We start from the raw sequence: 18333 nt of genomic DNA on the forward strand, positions 1-18333 counted from the left end.
ACTGCCACATCCCACAGATGCTCCTTGATGCCGGTGCTGGTTATTTATATATTTCTGTGTCGCCTATGGAAACATTCGGGTTTGAAAAAGGGAAAAAGCAATTCGGCGTCCTTTGACTGAGGAAGGTTGATTTTCATTCGAGACAGAATGGCTCATTTTTACCTTTTTAGCTCCTGGAAGAGTAAAAAGTGAGAGGTCAAACCTGCATCACCATGACAACCCCTGCAGCGAGGGTTTTTGAGCAGATGAAGGGGAGTGATAATGGAGCTGAAGTTTCTACCCGTTCATAGTCGCTGGGCTTTTTGTTTTGTTTTTCCTTGTTTCTTTCCATTAGGCCCTGTAAGGTGGCCAAAGGGGCCACCCCCATGGATTGTTCAGGGGCTGAAGGATAACACTGGCCAGTTTAAACATGGCCATGCTCTGTTTGAGATCAGTCCTTGGTGCTGCAGTGCCTGCACACACGTGGAGTGTATATAAACCGTATAAAAATGGGATTGTAAGAGATAGTCATGGAAGATCAAACGTCATATTACCCAGATTGCATCAAAGAGGACTGTCATCTCTGCCTTTCCTGACAGCACCTTTGGAGTCCAAAAATAAGCTCAATAAAAGAGCAGTTTTCTGAGGAGAGGAGGCATTGTACAAAAGAAGAAATTCAAAATAGGTAGGGGTCTAAGGAGGTATACTCAAGAGGGGCTGCAGGTGGAAGCTTATTTGAGTTGCTGAGCTCATGCCCCCTTTTCCTAGACTTGCACAAGGGGGAATGTGTAGGAACAGATTGCAGATAGCTGAGGTCATAGCTACGGAGCAAAATCAAGTCAAATTTAAGTCCCACAAACAATCCCCCAGATTCCCTTTACCTAAAAACTGAGCCTGCTCCAGGGAAAAACAAGCAAAAGAGCAAATTACTCATTTTTTGAACACCTTTGGTTATTGTAGGTAGCTACTAAATCTGGTGTTTTCCTAAGATAGGAAGCCCTCTCAGACTGGAATATGACTCATTTGATGTACAAACACAGCACCTATGATGGGTCATCTTCAAACCCCAGCTAAAGCTTCCAGATATTTGAATATTATGCCTCTTCCGAAGTTATGAATCATCCTTTCTTTACCTTGTTGTGGTTGCAACAAAAAATGAAACAGAGTAAGAAATATTAGCTCAGGTATTAGAGTGTCAGAAAAGTTAATTTTGTGGGAAGATTTCCCCAGAGTCAGACTTCGGTGGGATCTATACAGCCATCAGATAGTTACATGGAGAAGAGGAATAGCCAGGGTTAACACTAAAAAAGTTTTGAATGGCTATAAAACCTCGAGTTGAAGCAATTCTCTGCGCCCAAAGGATTAGGTTAAAGCTTTTTCAGCGCAGTGGAGATGAATTATTCCATTTTTGCCTAGTGAGTGGTTTCTCATATCTTCTTCCAAAGTGCTGGACGTGTCCCTTATGTCAGGATGGAGTTACACAGCCCACCATCCAGAAAGGCAAGCTGCAAAGAAAGAGCACAGATATGGTCTCTCTACCACCAGATTTGAAACAATAGCTGCATCAACCCAGCAAGAAAGCAGAGCTGGGCTGTTGGGATCAGCCGGCAGATAAATCAAAGTGAATCTGAGTGATAGTGATGTGATGTTGCAATAATAATTCACTCCTCATGCTGATTTAGAAGAGGAAGCCAATTCAGAGCTTCACAAGCACCAGGGCCAGCACAGAGCCCTATGGGACAGAATGAAAGAGAATGGTTTCATATGGAAACAAAGTGGAGGTTATCAATTGCATAAAATACATACCTGGCAGAAGACAGATGAGAGAATTTCTGGAAATGCTTTGGATTATAATCTGTGCTTCAGACAACTGATTTATGAAATGCTGGATTCTTGTGTTTTATTCAACCAATCTGAAAAATTATCTTAAATATGAAGCCTCTGTATGTGAGAGTATTGCAGCAACAGTAATTTAAACAGGATGTTGGACTATGACAGAAAATGCAATTTCATCTTTACAGTGATGAGCCAGAGACCTCAATTTTCCTCTTCCTGTGATGTGACTCTCTTGAGTCAGATTTGAAGTTTAGGTATGGTCTGAGAGGGGGGCAGATAGCCTGTCTGCTGGTGCACTCAGGACAAACACTTTTTGGGAGCTCAGTCTTTGAGGACAAAATAAAAAATGCCAATCACTTTGGCATCAGATCATTTGGAGACTTTAATTACGTTTATTTCATTTTTATTCCTCACTGCAACTCTACTCATCCGTTTCCAGGCACAGTGGACTCAATGAAACCTGATGTTGTTTTCAATTTACCAACATCTCTTTGGAAAACAGACTCATCTCACTGTGGAAATGTTCTGAAAACAAATTGAAACCATTCCTCCTACTCCCCACAAGAGTAACCAAGTGCCAGAGCTTTATTTTACACTTTGCTTGGATAATATTTGGACATAAATTTTACCTGGCAATTGTATGTTCATTGACATTGTATCTTTAACATTTCAGGTGATTAAGCTGGACTCATAGACATTTAGTTTTTAATTTTAAGAAAAAGCTTTCCCACGGCAATGGAGTGCACAGTTTCAAGACAAATTCCAGCCTAGGAAAGATGTATGGACTGGCACAGAAAGTGTGAAATATCACATGAGCTCTGCTGACAAGTCAGTACAGTTGTAAGAAGTCAATGTAGCATCAGCTGACATGTGGGAGAAGAAAACCACAAACAAATGTTTCTCTCTGCAGAGCATTTCCAGCACACCTTAATTCTGTGAAAGACGCTGGCATGGTGAGCAAATATTGCTGTCCATGGGTTAAAGTTCAAATGCATCACTTGAGCAGATGACGAGTTCAACCAGGACAGAACAACTTGCCATTTCCTTCAGGGAGTGGTGGCCATGGGGTGGAGAGGGAGGTGGGTGTGAGAGTAGGATGCAGGGAGTCACAGCCCTTCTACAGCAATTACCATAAAGATTAAATAAATACAATAGCCTAATTTCACATGGAAGTACACTTTAATTAAGTCTCTGCAGAACAATGAGCTGCTTCCATAAGAGCTGTGAAAATCATCACCAGGGACTGTCCAGAGGAAGAGAGAAACAAGCAAGTGAAGGTCTCTTTGTATAGAAAATATGTACAGGAAGCATTTTGAAAAGCTTGTCCCCAGTTAATTTACCTAGGAAGAATTAATGACAAACTCCAGGGTTTTGCTCTGGTTTTATATAAGTTCCCCATCCCAGAGCTTCATGGTTCTTCCCAGACTGAGGGAGACAATTCATTTGCAGACCAATGCAAATTTTTGCGTTTCCAGACTATTGCAAGAGCATCACAGCTTATTGTGTGTGATGTACACCAGTGGGCTTAGCTTGGCTGAAGTGCTTCTGGGAGGCAGAGTTGTGCAAGATAAGCTCCAGGTGTAAAAAAAAAAAAATCTGTTCTTTCAACTCAGTTAATGATGCATTCCCTATGTTAACGTGGTCAGGGACAGAGTTCAGTAGGAGGTGTTAGGGGAGCATCACTTGTAGAACCTCCCTTCATTCAAAAGGCATTTTCCATTATTTTCTTTATCTTTCTGTATGATCAGAGTTCCCAATGCACAAGAACTGGATGAAAATGAACCAATTTGCCATTACCATTTTTTCAAACACCTGGATGCATTGCCTGAGTGCAGGGAAGCTTGGCCAAGGTCATGATTATTCTCTTCCTGAGATTGGGATGTTCAACAGAGAAGAGTTCAGCTACTGGCATCACATCAACCACCTCATGACCTGTGGTGAGTTTGAGCTCAATAACACCTACAGAAGAGGCAGCTTCATTGCAAAGGCAGAGTTGAGATGTTCACTAAATCCCAGCCAGATACAAATCTTCACAGAGTGCAGGTGACAGGGCAGCTTGATGGGCAGCTTGATGTTTATGAAAGAAGATTTTGCCTTGAAGCTCGGATGGGTAGTGGGTGTAAATTACAAATGACTTTTTTTTACCTCAGAATCTATCATCAACTACTTTAAAAATGAATATTATTGCTTCGGAGAGTGCCATCTGGTAGCTTTCAGCTATCAGCTCTGCAAGGCTCAGGCAGGTTAGACCTGGGGAAGCAGAAAATCACTTTTGTGCTTGATGCTCATCTTACACTAAGGTTGTGGAGGCTTTTGGTCAGGCACTGCCTTTGTTTGCTTTCTTCGTTTTTATGCAGCTAGGTAACATAGCTGGGCCCAGCTCCACAGAGGACATCTTGAGCATGACTGCACTGCAACACAAAAATCATTACAACCAGACAATCAGCTCTCAGACCATGCCAGGGTCTGCTTTTTCTTTGAAAGGGAGTTGAAGCACTCATGGAGGTTTAATCGAAATCTGAATACGTGTGACTGAAATTGGCTCCCTGTGATTATTTATACAAGTAAATCTCTGCTTCTCACAAGTTCCCAGAAATCAAATGCCAAACTTGTATGATCTTTTTTTTTTTTAAAGAAGCAAATATTTGTTGAAAATTCTTTGCTGTATTAATTTTCTTCCGCCTTCTCTCAGGCAGCCCTGATAGCGATGGAGAGACTCCTGGTGTGCATCAATGAACCTAGGAAAGAGGGACCAAAATAGCTGATTACTAGGTCTGTAATGTCTTATCCTCAGAAAGAAACCAAATTTTCAGTTAGCTTTTAGAATGGTTTGTTTTCCTCATATATCTGCATGCCCAACTAAAATCTTCCAGGAAATGATCCTTATTTCAACAGTAGGTATGTCAGGTACAGGTATTTTAAGGAGGAGGTAGTTTAAGCCAAGGGCTGCATATTTCCATGTTTTCCTAACCCCCAGTTGAAAACCCATCTGCTGGTAAGTGGTTTATAACTTGACAGTCAGCCACCACTATTTTTTAAAGTGTTCTACAATGTTTATAATGTCAGTCCCTATTGCTAACCTTTTTTTTTTTTCGTTTTACTTTCTTTACTTTCTCTCTTTTTTTTTTTCATGGTAAGCTAAAAATTTCCCTGCTCAGACCCATTAGCAGGATGTTGTGCAATATGGTGCTTGTCATCTGTTTCAAAGACACAGTGATGAGATACAGGTATGCCAGATGGATAAACCTAGTGTGACTAATTATTGTGTATTTGCCTTTAATTATTATCATTTATTACCAGAGAAAAGACAATAGAGGTTCCCAGACTCAGAAGGGAATGTCGGCAGAAGGGGAATTTTTGTCTCTTTGGGTTTTTTGTTTTTTTTTTTTTTCCAAGAGACTGGCACATCAGCAAGAAAAGTTTACTTGGAGAGAAATACTGCAAGATATCTGAGACAAAAGGAGACAACATGACCCAAGCAATACTTTCCTTTCCCTGGCACATACTTGAGGATCAGATCTCTCACAGGTAATAAATAGTTTTTGTGTAACTATAGAACAAGTATTTCTTGGCTGAATGTCCACTCAGGGCATAAGGAATGTATGGATATCCTTCAGTCATCTCACAGAGAGAGGTTTGAGCTCAAAGCAACCTCCAAAAATCACCTAGCCCAACCCCCCCAGAGCTGACAGGGACACCTTCCACTAGAGCAGATTGCTCAGAGCCCTGTCCAACCTGGCCTTGAACACTGTCAGGAATGTGGCATCCACAGTTTCTCTGGGCAGCCTGTGCCATGGGTACGCTTCAGTCCTCTCCAGTCTAGTTTTGAAGACATTTACAGCCCCGGCTCTGCCCCTTTGGCACCAGAAAAAAGACTAAGCCATAAGACATACATTATCTCCTCTATGGAAGAGTGAAACCTGAGGTCCTTAAGCAGCAATTTGTGACCAAACTAGGCTCAGGGTAGCAAACACTGACATTGGTTTCTGTGCCATCACAGTGAGCCCTCAAAATTCCCTTTAAATGGAATCTGCCTCTGTATCTGACCCTAACATGCAACATTTCTACATTGCTTGGCAAAAATGAAGATTTTCTTCTTTTCGGTATTATGACTTTATTTTCAATCAATCCCCTCACAAACACGCACATATTTATAAACATGTCTAGTTATAAAACAAGCATTTTAATACAAAGGGGACATTTCTCTTGCATTTCAATAGATGCCTACTGAGGACAGACACTTCACTTAATTCAGAACCCACAGCCTGGCCTGCTGGATGATTTTGAAGGAGTCTAGATGGTTGACAATGGTAAGAAACTTCTGGAAATGTTTAATACTCTGGTCCCAAAAACTGCTTTCAGGTTACAGCTGAATCAGCTGCCATTTACAAGTGCAAAGTGGGTTTATGATGGCTCATAAGCCTGATCTTGCTTATGGGGCACTGCACTTTAATTTGAGAGCAGCCGCACTGATTTAGTAAACAGATTGAGGAAGAGCTTCAGACTCCAGGCTTTAAAATTCATGAGGATCTGATTTAGTATGTTTTACACTGGTATTTTAACATATTTGCTCTATGGCTAAATTGCAGCGTAACCTAAAGGACCAGTCATATACCACAATCTATTGTAGATAATACAAGATATAATCAATGTCACCAGGCTGCTGAGCTATTTCTATATTTAGTATTTGTCAGGCAAATATATGCAAAAGCATTAAAACAACAAAGTCCGTACATGGATGATTTGTGAACAGGAGAAAAGGCTAAATTTGCCACTGTCTGCTCTGAATAGCTTATCCAGATTGCAGGACAATTTTGTTTTGGACAGAAATATTTTCCATCACAGAGTCTGCTGAAGTCAAGAGAGTACTACTCCTTTGGCCACAGGATGGGCTGAAGGGCTGGGCTGTATTTTGGGATTGGCAGCTCAGACCATCTCCCTTTAACCCATTTGAACACAATTTGATTGGGACTTGACTGAGCACTTAATAGTCTGTGATTGCCTTGATTGTAGACTTCTACTTTTAAACCAAATGCAATGTCATTATTATATATCAAGAAAGAACGGTCCCTGATAACCAAAAAATATTACATTAAATTGGCACACTGAGAATTAAATATGCAGAATCAGCCTAATGAAATAACTTGCCTTTGGTTGCAAGAGCCTTCATCATCCTTAAGAAGATTTAATGCTAATCTAACTTGGAGCTGTTTCAGTCCAATTATTTTTCAGCAAATTTTTGAGCTTTATTTTTTCTTTTCAGCAGCATTATTCAGTCTTGACAGTTTTTATTTTGTTATTTTTGTGGATATTGAGTAAATGGGAAACCAATTCAGAACCATTCTTAAGTAGAAATGAAATGCCCTGTAATCCAATTTTGATCAAAATTCATCTTTGCTTTTCGGGGACCGAGCAGCCTGTGCAGTTATCTCTGCACAGCACAAGTTGATAATAAAGCAAAGCAAAGCTCACATTCTTTTCCCGTTGCATGTGGTGGGAACTGGGCATTGTTCAGCTGGAGAACAATGTGCTGCTCCCCCAGCATGTGGCAAGGCAGCAGAATGGCAAGAAGAAGATTTCTCCCCATGCTTCTACTTCTGTTCCTCTAGTGTCTGAAGTAAACCTTTCTTCCCACCTGTGGGTGGGTGGTTCTCTTCCCTAGAAACCTTCCTGTCTCCCTCCCCTGATGCCCTGTGTTTGCAGGAGATAGCTCACTGCTGCAGCACCTTTCCCAAAACACTCCTAGGGAGCAGAGACATATTCAGCTGTGGCCACAGACCTGGTTTACAGCTCCTCTGCCTTCCACTTCAGTATCCATTGCCTTTTGGTTATGCACAGATACAAAAGCCAAGATACATCACAAAAATACAGTCCATGTCCCAGCAGTGACTGGACAAAGAGGCCTCGTATGTCTTACATGGTGCAGGGAGGAATCCCATGTAACACACGTTTTTCCTTTATGTTTACTTCAGTGATTCCAGCTGAGTCCTAAACTGGCTTTTATTCCACATTGCCTGGCAGAAGCAATACCTCAAGGAAGGCTTTTCTGGTGCAACATCAGCAAAATTGGTGGCCTTGAAATGGCTGTTTGCAATCAAGCAAAGCTGCTCCATTCCTCCTAAAAGTGTATTTCATTTCCACCAATCATTTCTTCACCAGCTCCTCCAACCTACAGGCCTAGCTTTTTTTCAGTGTTCATTTCATATAACCTTCCATGTTGTGATGCAACAGGTGTTTTTCTAGGATGAGACAGAACACTGAATATCAACAAGTTTTTTGGCATCCATCCACACAGGCTTCTATCCTTTTCACAGGATCCTGTGAAAGGTCATAAAGGAGAGGGATGCATCATTAAATAAGCATCTCAACATGGTCAGCACCTGCTACCTGTCCCCAAAAGGAAAAGTTAGGAGAGGTAACACATCAGGATGAGAGATGATTAAATGCAAGTCTCTGGTACCCTCCCAAGACACACAGCAAGTGCCTTCTTTTCCTTGGTAGCAGGAAGCTCGTAACTAAAGGATACAAACTTTTTGAAGAGATGGAGTTGTCTTTCCAAGGTATCCTTATGTTCAGTTACCGTTCATTACCTTCTTGTTTCTGTCTGTTCTTCTCATCACATCTTGCAGTTTCTTGCTGCTTCACTCTTTCTGTTTCCTCACCATCTAACCTTAGACCATTCCCTCTCTTTCTTTCTCTCTGAAAATCTGCCTGCTGGTATTTTCCATGAATCCATCTGCATTGAATTATTTATAGATACAATAAAGTCCGCTTTTGTCTAATGTTTATTTTCTTTAATAACAAGAAACATGGGGAAAATGTTCCAAAGAACCAAAAAAGGACTTGACTTTTCCTGGACGCTAGGCAACAGTAGCCAAAAAGTACAAAACAAACTGTAGGATGTTCGTAAGATGCATCTAAAAATAATAATCTTAGTACTTTGGTATCTAATATGTTCTTTGAATTTGTTATATTTCCCAAATCTGAGTCTTGGTTTTAATGCTGTTGTGACACTCTGAAGGCTCTTTAATGGACAATGAGTCACTATGGAGGTACCCAGGAGCAGTTAGCAGATGGATTACTGCTGGTGCAGCCAGATCTCTGCTACCTGTTTTCCTTGTCCTAAGTGTTTCTTTGAAATAGGTCATGGAGGTCTCTTATGCTGGTCATTTGCAACCAGTGGGTTTGTCTTGTACCTGGTAAAAATTAGAACAAGCAATATATCTTGCTAAATGAGTCACTGCTAGTCCTTTGTTACCTTTTACTGTTTGTTTGAATTTACTTTTCATCATGATTTAAAGGCTTTTCCCATCTCCTTTTCCAGTGGAGGGTTTATGTTGTTCATTGCTTCTTCCCTTCAATTATGCAAGCCATGTAAGCATTTCCCCTTGAACACTTTCCAGTTTCTCCCCACCCCAAACCTCACCCACTCTGTGTCCTCCCCCTCGTTTACACAGCTCCATTCTCTACTGTGTTTCCTGCACTGCCTACACTAATTGCACTTAGCATGGATGTGATGGGGGAGGGACGGTGGAAAGGGAGAAAGTAAAGAGAGGACTTCTGAGGAATCTGTGGGAGTTAAAACTGGAGGCTCCTCTGCACATGGGAAAGATGGAAGACATAAAATAGGCAACAGAAGGAAGAGGGGAGAGGAACAGATGCAAGTCCAGGTGCAGGGTGACCAGAGACAACCTCAAGGTAGGTTGTATGTTGGTTCTCATCTTTTTAGAGGGAGTAAGGAAGCACCTGGAAGCTGCAGAGATGGGAGCCCAGGAGATCCAGTCCCTGCTCTCTACAGTACCCACATGATGCAAAATCCAGAGGGTGAGGCTTATGGAGCCCTCCCTGCCACCTCTCCTGGCAAAAGGTTATTCAGCATATGGGAGAGGTTGCTTTGTTTCTTAATCATTGTTCCATGCCCCTTCAGCACTCACACTATTGCAATTGCTTGTCTAAAACACTGTTCACTGCCTCTGTCCCCACTCCCATTCCAAAACCACAGGAAAAAGGATGCTGACACCACAGAAGCAGTGTTCTGCACAGTGGGGCCGTTCTTGCAGATGGGGGCTGAAATCTGCCTGGAGGACTTGCAAAATTCAGTCCCTGCACTCTTCATAGTGGGAGGTGAATGTGAACGTCGCCTCTTTCTCAGAGCAGCTTTTAAGAGTGAGTACTTGTCTCAGAAACAACAAACACACACCATCAAACAACAGCCCAACTAACAAACTAGCCCTCAGAGACCAGCAGCTCCCAAAAATCAGCACTCAGTACTCTCTGAAGCTTCACTCATTTGGATTCAAAGGTACCTGGATGCAGAACACTTGAGCTAGAGAAACTGCACATCTGTGGCATGTGTTTATTTATTTATTTACCTGCTTTCCAATCTTGCACCTGCCTACTTTAGCTGATCTCTAGCTATCAAATTGTGATGGAGCAAAAGTAATAAAATGCCTGTAGGATAGAAAAACCCTGCCTGAAGTTCTCCCATAGCTCAGCCAGACCTAGAAGATGCACAATTCAATTAAAAGAAATATAAAGTTTTTCTCTCCTCACCTTGCCATTTTCCCTTTCTCTTCTGTGCATTTCATATATCCACCCATATATAAATAAATAAATGCACACATACTCTCACACACATACGCACACACGCACAAGCTCACCCCTCCCCTTCCCAATCCTTCCTTTAAGGTTTAATTTAACAATAACATTTGCGATCGGGGTCCTGAGCATCTCAAGGGCATTGCGCTTGAAATTGCACACACTCCGCACCATTTATCATAGCCTGACATGTGTCATGTTCCAGACTGCAGCTCCAAGAGGTTACAGCTCACGACTGCTCCTTTGTTGATCAGCTGCCGAGACAACTGAGGCACCTTTCTTTCTTTTTTTCTTTCTTTCCTTCTTTCTTTCTTTTTTTTTTTATTATTAAAGCTGCACAGTCTTCTTTTCAGAGGGTTCATTCTGACACAATGGAAAAAGAAAATGAATTCTTCTCTGCTCTGTGCAGTTCCCCCACCAGGTCTTCATCAACCCAAATTCTGATCACATTTTATTTGGGTTCAATAGCAAAGCCTTGGCTGGTTAATATTACTGGTTAATGCTGACTGTAGGAGGGATAAACTATTTTCAAGGTAGTTCTGTGCTTGAGGAGAAGAACAGGGTGTATAACTGCTAAGGATACTGGGGACAGTGCTATGGCAGTTCCAAAGTGCTTTCCTGTGGCAGCATCCAGGCTTGCCAGGCCAGTGAATTCTCTCCATTGCTGAACTTCAGTCCTGAAACTTTGAGGATATGAATTTTTTCTTCTCCAGCACTTCTATTTCATTGACTCCACCTCTTCTCCTTCACTTCCTTGGTGCCTTGCAAATTTCTTGCTGTGTGCAGAGCACCTGAGACCTGTGTGTATCTTTGCTGGAGTGATGCATACAGCAATTCAGCAAACCAGGCTGTTTATAAACAAGAGCCACTGAATTGGATTCATAAATCACTTGTAGATCTGACTTTTGCCAGTCTTCATTCTGCCAATCAACATTTCTATAGGGTATGGGTATGGGTGTCACTGCAACTTAATGTGTAAAGGATGTAAGGTGCTACTGATAGCAAGGAATGGGATCTGAATGCTGGTCTAAGAGCTGAACAAAAACAGACTTTGCATTGTTCTGCATTCTCAAGAAGGTTGGCATATCAGGTGAGCTCATAATTTCTTTTTTAACTATTTATAATGAAGAGTTCTTGAAGGCAGGAAATGCTGAACTGGAGCCGATTTCTCTAATTCCTCTCCCTGTTTTCATGTTCTGCTCTGTCCTGGAAGACCTGAAGCCTGAAGGTTCAGGTCCCAAACTCTGTCAGTGTTTTGGAATGACACTTGATCTTTCAGATTCCTGTTCCCCTCTGAGCTCTAAATCACGCAATGTTCGTCACCACCTGTTAGCATCAAGCACAGCCTCTGCTGACACAGTTGGAGTTGTCTTACTTTCTCTCACACTCTCATCTCTTGTCGATGGATATTTTCGGAGGTTTCCTCGGTTTAGAGGCACTTGATTAATCAGTAGTGCCAGATGGGAAGGCTCAAGTACTACCACCATGTGTGTGTCACACGCCTATTAGATTCACAAACAGAGGGGTTTCTTGCCATTGGCCAGCAAGATTTCGCACTTTATCCTTCATTTTATGTTTTTTGCCCATGTCAGACTTCTTTGCCTTCCAGTTCAGCACACTTCCCTTGAAAAGTCTGATCCGAACAGTGCTTTGCTGCCTGAAGGAAGCCTCTTTTTCTCCCTGTTTCTCAAGGAGAGAAAAGCCCAGTTTTGTGTCTGTAGCTGGGTAGTCCCACATTCACAGCATCCTCTCTGAGCTGCTCCCAGGCTCAGCATGGGGCCAGCACCCCACTGCCTGTGATGCATTTTCCCCTTGCATCGCTGCTCGTGTTGCTGACCTTGACTCGTGCTTGATCCCTGCCCTCCCCCTTTGCCAGCGTCAAGGCACCTGCCTGGCCCTGCAGGGATGATGTAGTGCCACCAGCTGGGATGGCGTAAAGCAGCGCCGGGACTCGGCCAGCTTCCAGTCACATCACTCTGCCTGTCCTGGGGAGCGCAACCACCTGCACAGCCTCACCTTCCCCCACACTGAAAGGTGACAGTTTAGCAAAAATAGGGCAAGGCACAGAGCACAGAGAGGTAGAAGGGCAGACACCACCATAAATGCTGTTTCTCCATCAGTTTGCCACCCTAAACAACCACCTGTCTGTGTGTGCCTGACACTGCCGCTGCTCCTCTGCCCCCAAGCAGCAAGGAAGCTGCTTGGCTGCCCAGTCTTAAATGAATATGATGTCTCCCTAAAACTCCTAGGGAGATTTACTGAGGATATTTAAGAGGGCTGGGGTTCTGTTATTTATAGAGGGGTTGTGCCCAGGGTGTGCCTGTGCCTGTCTCTCTTTTTAGGACACCTGTTCCCATGAAAGCTGCTGCAGTGTTTTAATTCCTCACTCCAGACCGCACAGGGACCAGTTTAGCCCCCAGCAGTTTTAAATGAAAGATGAATAATTTTAAGGGTATTTTGTGGATTTATAAGGAGGAAGCAAGGAGTCTACAAAAAGGAAAAAAATAACAGTCTATGGCAAAAATATTAGAAATAACTACAAACCCAATAAAAATAAAAACACCCCTCAGCTTTCCTTCTCCAACCATGGATATTGTCATTGTAATACTGCTCAGAAATGGGGTCCCTTTGGGTTGGGAGTGAAAGTGATACACAAGTACTCTTAGTGTAACAGAAAAGCTGCAAGGAAAGCAGCACACACAGTAATCAGGCGAGCGGTAAGGGTTTCAGCTGAGACCATCCTCTGAATATCATGGAGCAGAGCTAAGACTGGATTCAGAACTGGCTCAACAGCCTGGTCTCCCTGTGGAAGGAAATATGGCTAAAAAAACCTCTATTTATTGGGATGGCATTGGGGGATGCTGGAAATTAATTGGTTCCTCAGATACAAAGAGTAAAAGTAACCTTGGGTCCCTCTGCTAGAAAGAAAAGAGGATAGCCACCAAGCCAAGCTACATATAAATAATAGGAGAACCAATAATGACTTAAAAAAAGTATTTAAATGCAATCAGGCAGAGTGGAGGAAAGAATAATGACATGTGTACAGTAGACACAATGTAGATTACAATTTATAACAGGATACAGGATGGAGCCAGCACTTGATTAGGGGACCATGTTACAAATTTTTCAGCATATGTCCTCTGTTTTTCTTTGCCTTGGCATAGGAGGCTGGGCACTGCTCGTAAGTAAATCACATCGTCAGAAAATGCCCATGTTGATGAGAATTGCAGGATCCAAGGAAATTAACTTGACTTGTATTTTAGACAATTCTGCCATATCCATTCCTTGCCCAGAGCTGGCAGCTGGGAAAGAACCTGCTTACAGCTTTGATCAGAGATAAAAATTACCCCTAGTTCATGAATATGTTTATCATGGAGATATGTCAATGGCAGAGAATAGATTCTCATCATCCAGTTCTGCATGTCTTGCACTAAAACATGTCAGATACTGATGTGTTTTGCTCTACAAATAGCACCCTCATACTCCACTCATTGTCCAGACCCAGACAGAGCCTGGGCAAGAAGTCCTTCCTCCAGAAGGAAGCACAAGGAGCTTTTGCTGATGAGCTTGGAGGGCCATAAAGCTCCTCTGTGTCTGCTTGCTGTGCCTTGGCCACCACCTATGAGCCATTCACCTGACTGCCAGGGAGGAGGTGAAGACAGAAATTTTCATTTGGTCTGATCACAAACGCTGTTGGCGCTCCTTTGATCATCCCCTGTGTCTTGAGGCTCCGTCTGCCTCCTGGATGTGTTCCCAGCTGCTGTTGTCTGGACCCAGTGCTTCAGCATGGCTCTTGATCATTTACACCAGTAAGTCCTGCTCTGTGGTGGGGTGGGGGGAGGCTGGGATGTGCTATTTCTTGTGGATAGTCAGGCTATGATAAAAAGGAAGCTCTATTCATGAATAGAGTAAATTTTTTCCACTTCTAAATCTCTTTTTCTTCCCAGTCTGGTAACATCACAACCCTCAGAGTACCCTAAATTAAACAAAGCAATACCAGAACAACAACAAAGGCAGGAATGGGAATGACACAGCAGCAAACCAGAAAGCAAATGGCTGACAAGGGATGTTTAAGTGTTGCACGGTGTTATTTTGGCTGCTCTGTTTGTCCAAATTGCCCTAGAAAACAGAGAGAGCACAAGAAGCTAAATGAAGGCTCCTTGAAGTCGGGGGTTTGCTGGACCCCGATGTGCATGTGCACTGGGTGTGGGTGTATTTGTGTGTGTGTATTGGGGAAGAAGGAAGACTGTTATTGTAGTCTCCTTCTAGACAGCCATAAACACCCCTGTTTATCTCCAGCATGCCATCTAAATTCAAAATTAGCATAAGATGATGGTGTTAATTGACTTATATGCATGCAGGCAGTGGTTTATCAAAGGTAGAGGGACATAAGGTCACTCCCCTAAGGGTCTCCTGGGAACAAGCATCCATCTGAGATAATATTGAGATTGGCATAGTTGGGAATATAACTGTGTCCAAGTATGAAGAAACTGAGTTCTTTGTCATTAGCAGCAAAATAATTTTCCTATTAATATTGTAATTCTCCTTTTAATAAAGGCTGCTCTCATTGAGGTCTTGGAAAGTGCCCTCCAGGTCTGCTCTGAGGTGGCCCAGGCTGCAGCTGGAAGGCTGGCTGCCTTCCCAGAGAAGGGAAAAGTCCTGTCCAATTTGCCATCTGAGCAAGGCTCCAGGAATTTTATTCCCTTCAGGTCAGTGTACCTCAGCCATTGTGGAAATGCCAGAACACTTCCTCAGAGGGGGTCAGCAGCAACACAGGGACAGCAGGGACCAACAGGGAGTTCTTTACTTTCTGAGGAAATTTCATGAAAATATTTCCCCTGAGGTGTACCAAGAGAAATGCCAGAAAAGGTCTTGGCTTGCAAGTGTCCAAGGAGGAAAAATAAATGCCCTCTTGCACTGCCACCCCCTCAGAAGGGAGGAAAGGAGAGGAGACAGTCCTTAATATGCTGTGCCCAAAATGGCCCCTATTGCCATTGGTTTTCACTATCTATTTTAAAAAACCTTGGTTTTCCCAAGCATGAAAATGGGTTAATCTGAACTGATAGCTGATTCTTCTCTTTTTCCTTTCTCTCTCTCTCTCTTTGTTTGTTTGTTTGTTTGTTTTTCCCCCACCATTTCCTGGGTCAATTTGGGGAATTCAGACATGAAATCCATCTAAAAAAAGCATCTTCCACTTGTAAGCAAAGCTCCCCTGCTTGGCAAATTGGGAATTTTGCCCTCTCTAGTAGAAGCTGCAGTATCTGATTGCTCTCTGGCTAAGTAGGAGCTCGACAAAGCCACCTTTACACTGAACAATCCCATACATCAGAGGCCACCCCTTTGAATTCAATGGCTTTACTGGTGCTAAGAGAGGATATTGGAAGCTTAGTCTGAAATCACACCTTTCAGGTAATAAGCAGCAATGAATAGAAGAGAAAAGGAAACAGGAGGCTTATAGGATTTCATGAGTTTCTTTTAAAGAAAGGAATCCACCCTGCTGCTGATGGCCAGACACTCATGTGGGTGTTGAGATGTGCAAATAAAGCAGGTTATAAAGCTGTTAGCAGTGGTTCACAGCAACAGACTGGCTCCTGTCAAGGAGAAGCAGGTTAGGTAAACTTTTCAGGTATTTGGAGGTGAATCTTTTTTTCATGCACAGCCCTTGTTTGACCCTGCTATTTCACATCATTACCAATTGCTTTGTTCGTACATATCAAACTTCCTTCTTTTGCTTTATTGGTTTCTGCTCTTGCTGACCTCTTCCAGTAGTTTACTTTCTAACATCCTCAATGCTTCATCATGACTGTTCAGCACACCTCACAGAGGGCTAAGATTAAAAGTTAAAAAAAGAGAAAGAGTGAACACAACAGGAGAGAAAAGAGAAGAGCTTTTGGCAGCAGCCTGGTGACACTCTGGGGGGAGTCAAATGGGATGAGTAACCACCTGGAATAATGGCAGAGGGGAAAAAAGAGAGAAGAGACTCAAACAGCAGGGCCTGAGTGAGAGAATTAGTAGGAACATCAAGCTGAGCAGAGCAGGGAGGAAGGCAAAGTCTATCTCTCCATCTCAGCTCTCTGTTCCAGAGAGACACCAAGCCCTGTTAAAATAGAAAATGGGATAATTTAGTTTACAACACTGGGCCCAGATATCTTGTTTTCAGTGGCTGCTTCTCTCCTGGACTAAAAGTCTGCTTGGCTCTAAGGTATAAGAGCAGTCCCAGGGAAATCTGAATGAGGACAGGAAGGAGAGAAGGTGGGAATTAAAGAGCGAGGGAGCAGATATTGTCAGACCCACCTTTAGTGGCTGCAGGACACTGGTGTAGCACAGCCAACACAGCATCAGCAATATCCTCCCTCCAGAGGTGCTACAGAGCTACGTTTGCATCCCCTCCCTGAGCACAAGGCTGCAGGGACATAGGGAAGGTGAGAGGCATCAGCCTGGCCAGGGCTAACTCTGGCTGAGCTCAGGACCTTCTGCCTCCTCTATCCTGGCAAATCGCACCAGGATTATGTTTAGGCTGATCAGTATTTGGTGGAGGATAAACATTTCATTTAACACAGGGAGGTTGAGATTTGGGAGCCTGGCTCCCTTCTGGATGGAGTGACAATGGAAACAGCCAGTACTCATGCCAGGGAACATCATAAGATTTATTTGGTGTCAATAAAAGAAAGAAATGTTTTGACAAAACCAGAATATTTTACTTGGGTTAATTTTTTTTTTTAATAATTCTTTATTAGATGATAGAAAATTAAAATGTGAAGTCAAATATTGTTGTGTCCCCTCAAAAAGTTGGCATGGGTTCTTTAGCACGGTCAGAATCTTTCTTCTAGCTTTCCTCCAAAAAGAAGCAGTGCCAAAATCAGTTTGATGTTATGAAGGATTTTAGTGTTGATGGAAGCACCTAACTGATAGTCAGGGTATATATGGCTATCTCTGCTTCTAACATTACAAAAAAACTGACCTCCAGGTGCTCGTCTCTATGGCTTTCAACTCAATTTGCAAAGTTCATGCTTTGCTTTAGGTTTACAGTACCACGAAGCAACATAAAGTTCAGGGACGATTGGATTAGGTTTTGACAAATATGAGAAAAACATTGAGATATAATATTAAAGCGGAAGGAACTCCAGGAAAGAGCAACTGGAGGTCTGTTTTGTGAACATACTGAATATGTGGCCACAGCTGCAGCATATTCAGACTGTATAAAGTCTCTAACAAAAGACATTATGTAAACTTTTTATTTGAATAGGAAAAAGAGTATTTGACCTGCATTCTTTTCTCATTAAGTATATTTTTCTGTGCGCATTCTGTTGGGTTGGTTTTTTTTTTTAATGCTAATGAAGAATTAAATTGTTACATCTTCAGACTAATGACTCTCATCAAGATTATTTTAACAATTCTTTCCCAGCCTTTCCAAGTCCTGTTTCATGCTTAGGAAACAGAGAATTTTAGCTTCCATGTCTGCCTTTGGTATTTCTACCAAGTGTAGATTTGTGACATGTGCTGCCATGTCCCAGGGTACATAAAGCTTCACTTTGGTGTCCTTGACATCTTTGGTCCTTTTTGTGGCTATCTCATAATTCATGCAAGTGATGCCATACAACTGTAAGTTTTTCATGAGGTCATAAAACTGATTTATAGAGGTTTTCCCATAATCTCCAAGCAAATTAAAGAAGGTTGATGGAGCTATGCAACTCACTGTTGCCTCAACAATGGTCTCATTCAGAAATGACACTGAACAAGATTGAGGTATTAAGATATCAAGAATGTCCTTAAGAAGCCTTGTCTGTAAAAAAAAATGTGATGCCTACAAGAAGGGCTGTTTCTTCTCTACACTTAGTTGATTTTACTCATGGCATCTACCTTAAGATTAGCCAGATAGTTTCTTCCTTCACTTTCTACTTCCAATTAGAAAAGTCTGAT

General features: G+C 42.4%; 1 long non-coding RNA gene across 1 annotated transcript in view; it reads left to right on the forward strand.

The window, feature by feature from the left end:
• The window catches only part of LOC108448742, a 45687-nt gene that overhangs the window by 3067 nt on the left and 24287 nt on the right, over positions 1 to 18333 (forward strand). Inside the window, exons 3-5 of the long non-coding RNA XR_001864748.1 lie at positions 2489 to 2768; positions 3564 to 5343; positions 6036 to 6125. This is a non-coding gene — a long non-coding RNA (uncharacterized LOC108448742). The remainder of the gene's footprint in view (positions 1 to 2488; positions 2769 to 3563; positions 5344 to 6035; positions 6126 to 18333) is intronic.

This window comes from Corvus brachyrhynchos, unplaced genomic scaffold, assembly GCF_000691975.1.
Source record: "Corvus brachyrhynchos isolate BGI_N302 unplaced genomic scaffold, ASM69197v1 scaffold97, whole genome shotgun sequence".
Taxonomy (NCBI): domain Eukaryota; kingdom Metazoa; phylum Chordata; class Aves; order Passeriformes; family Corvidae; genus Corvus; species Corvus brachyrhynchos.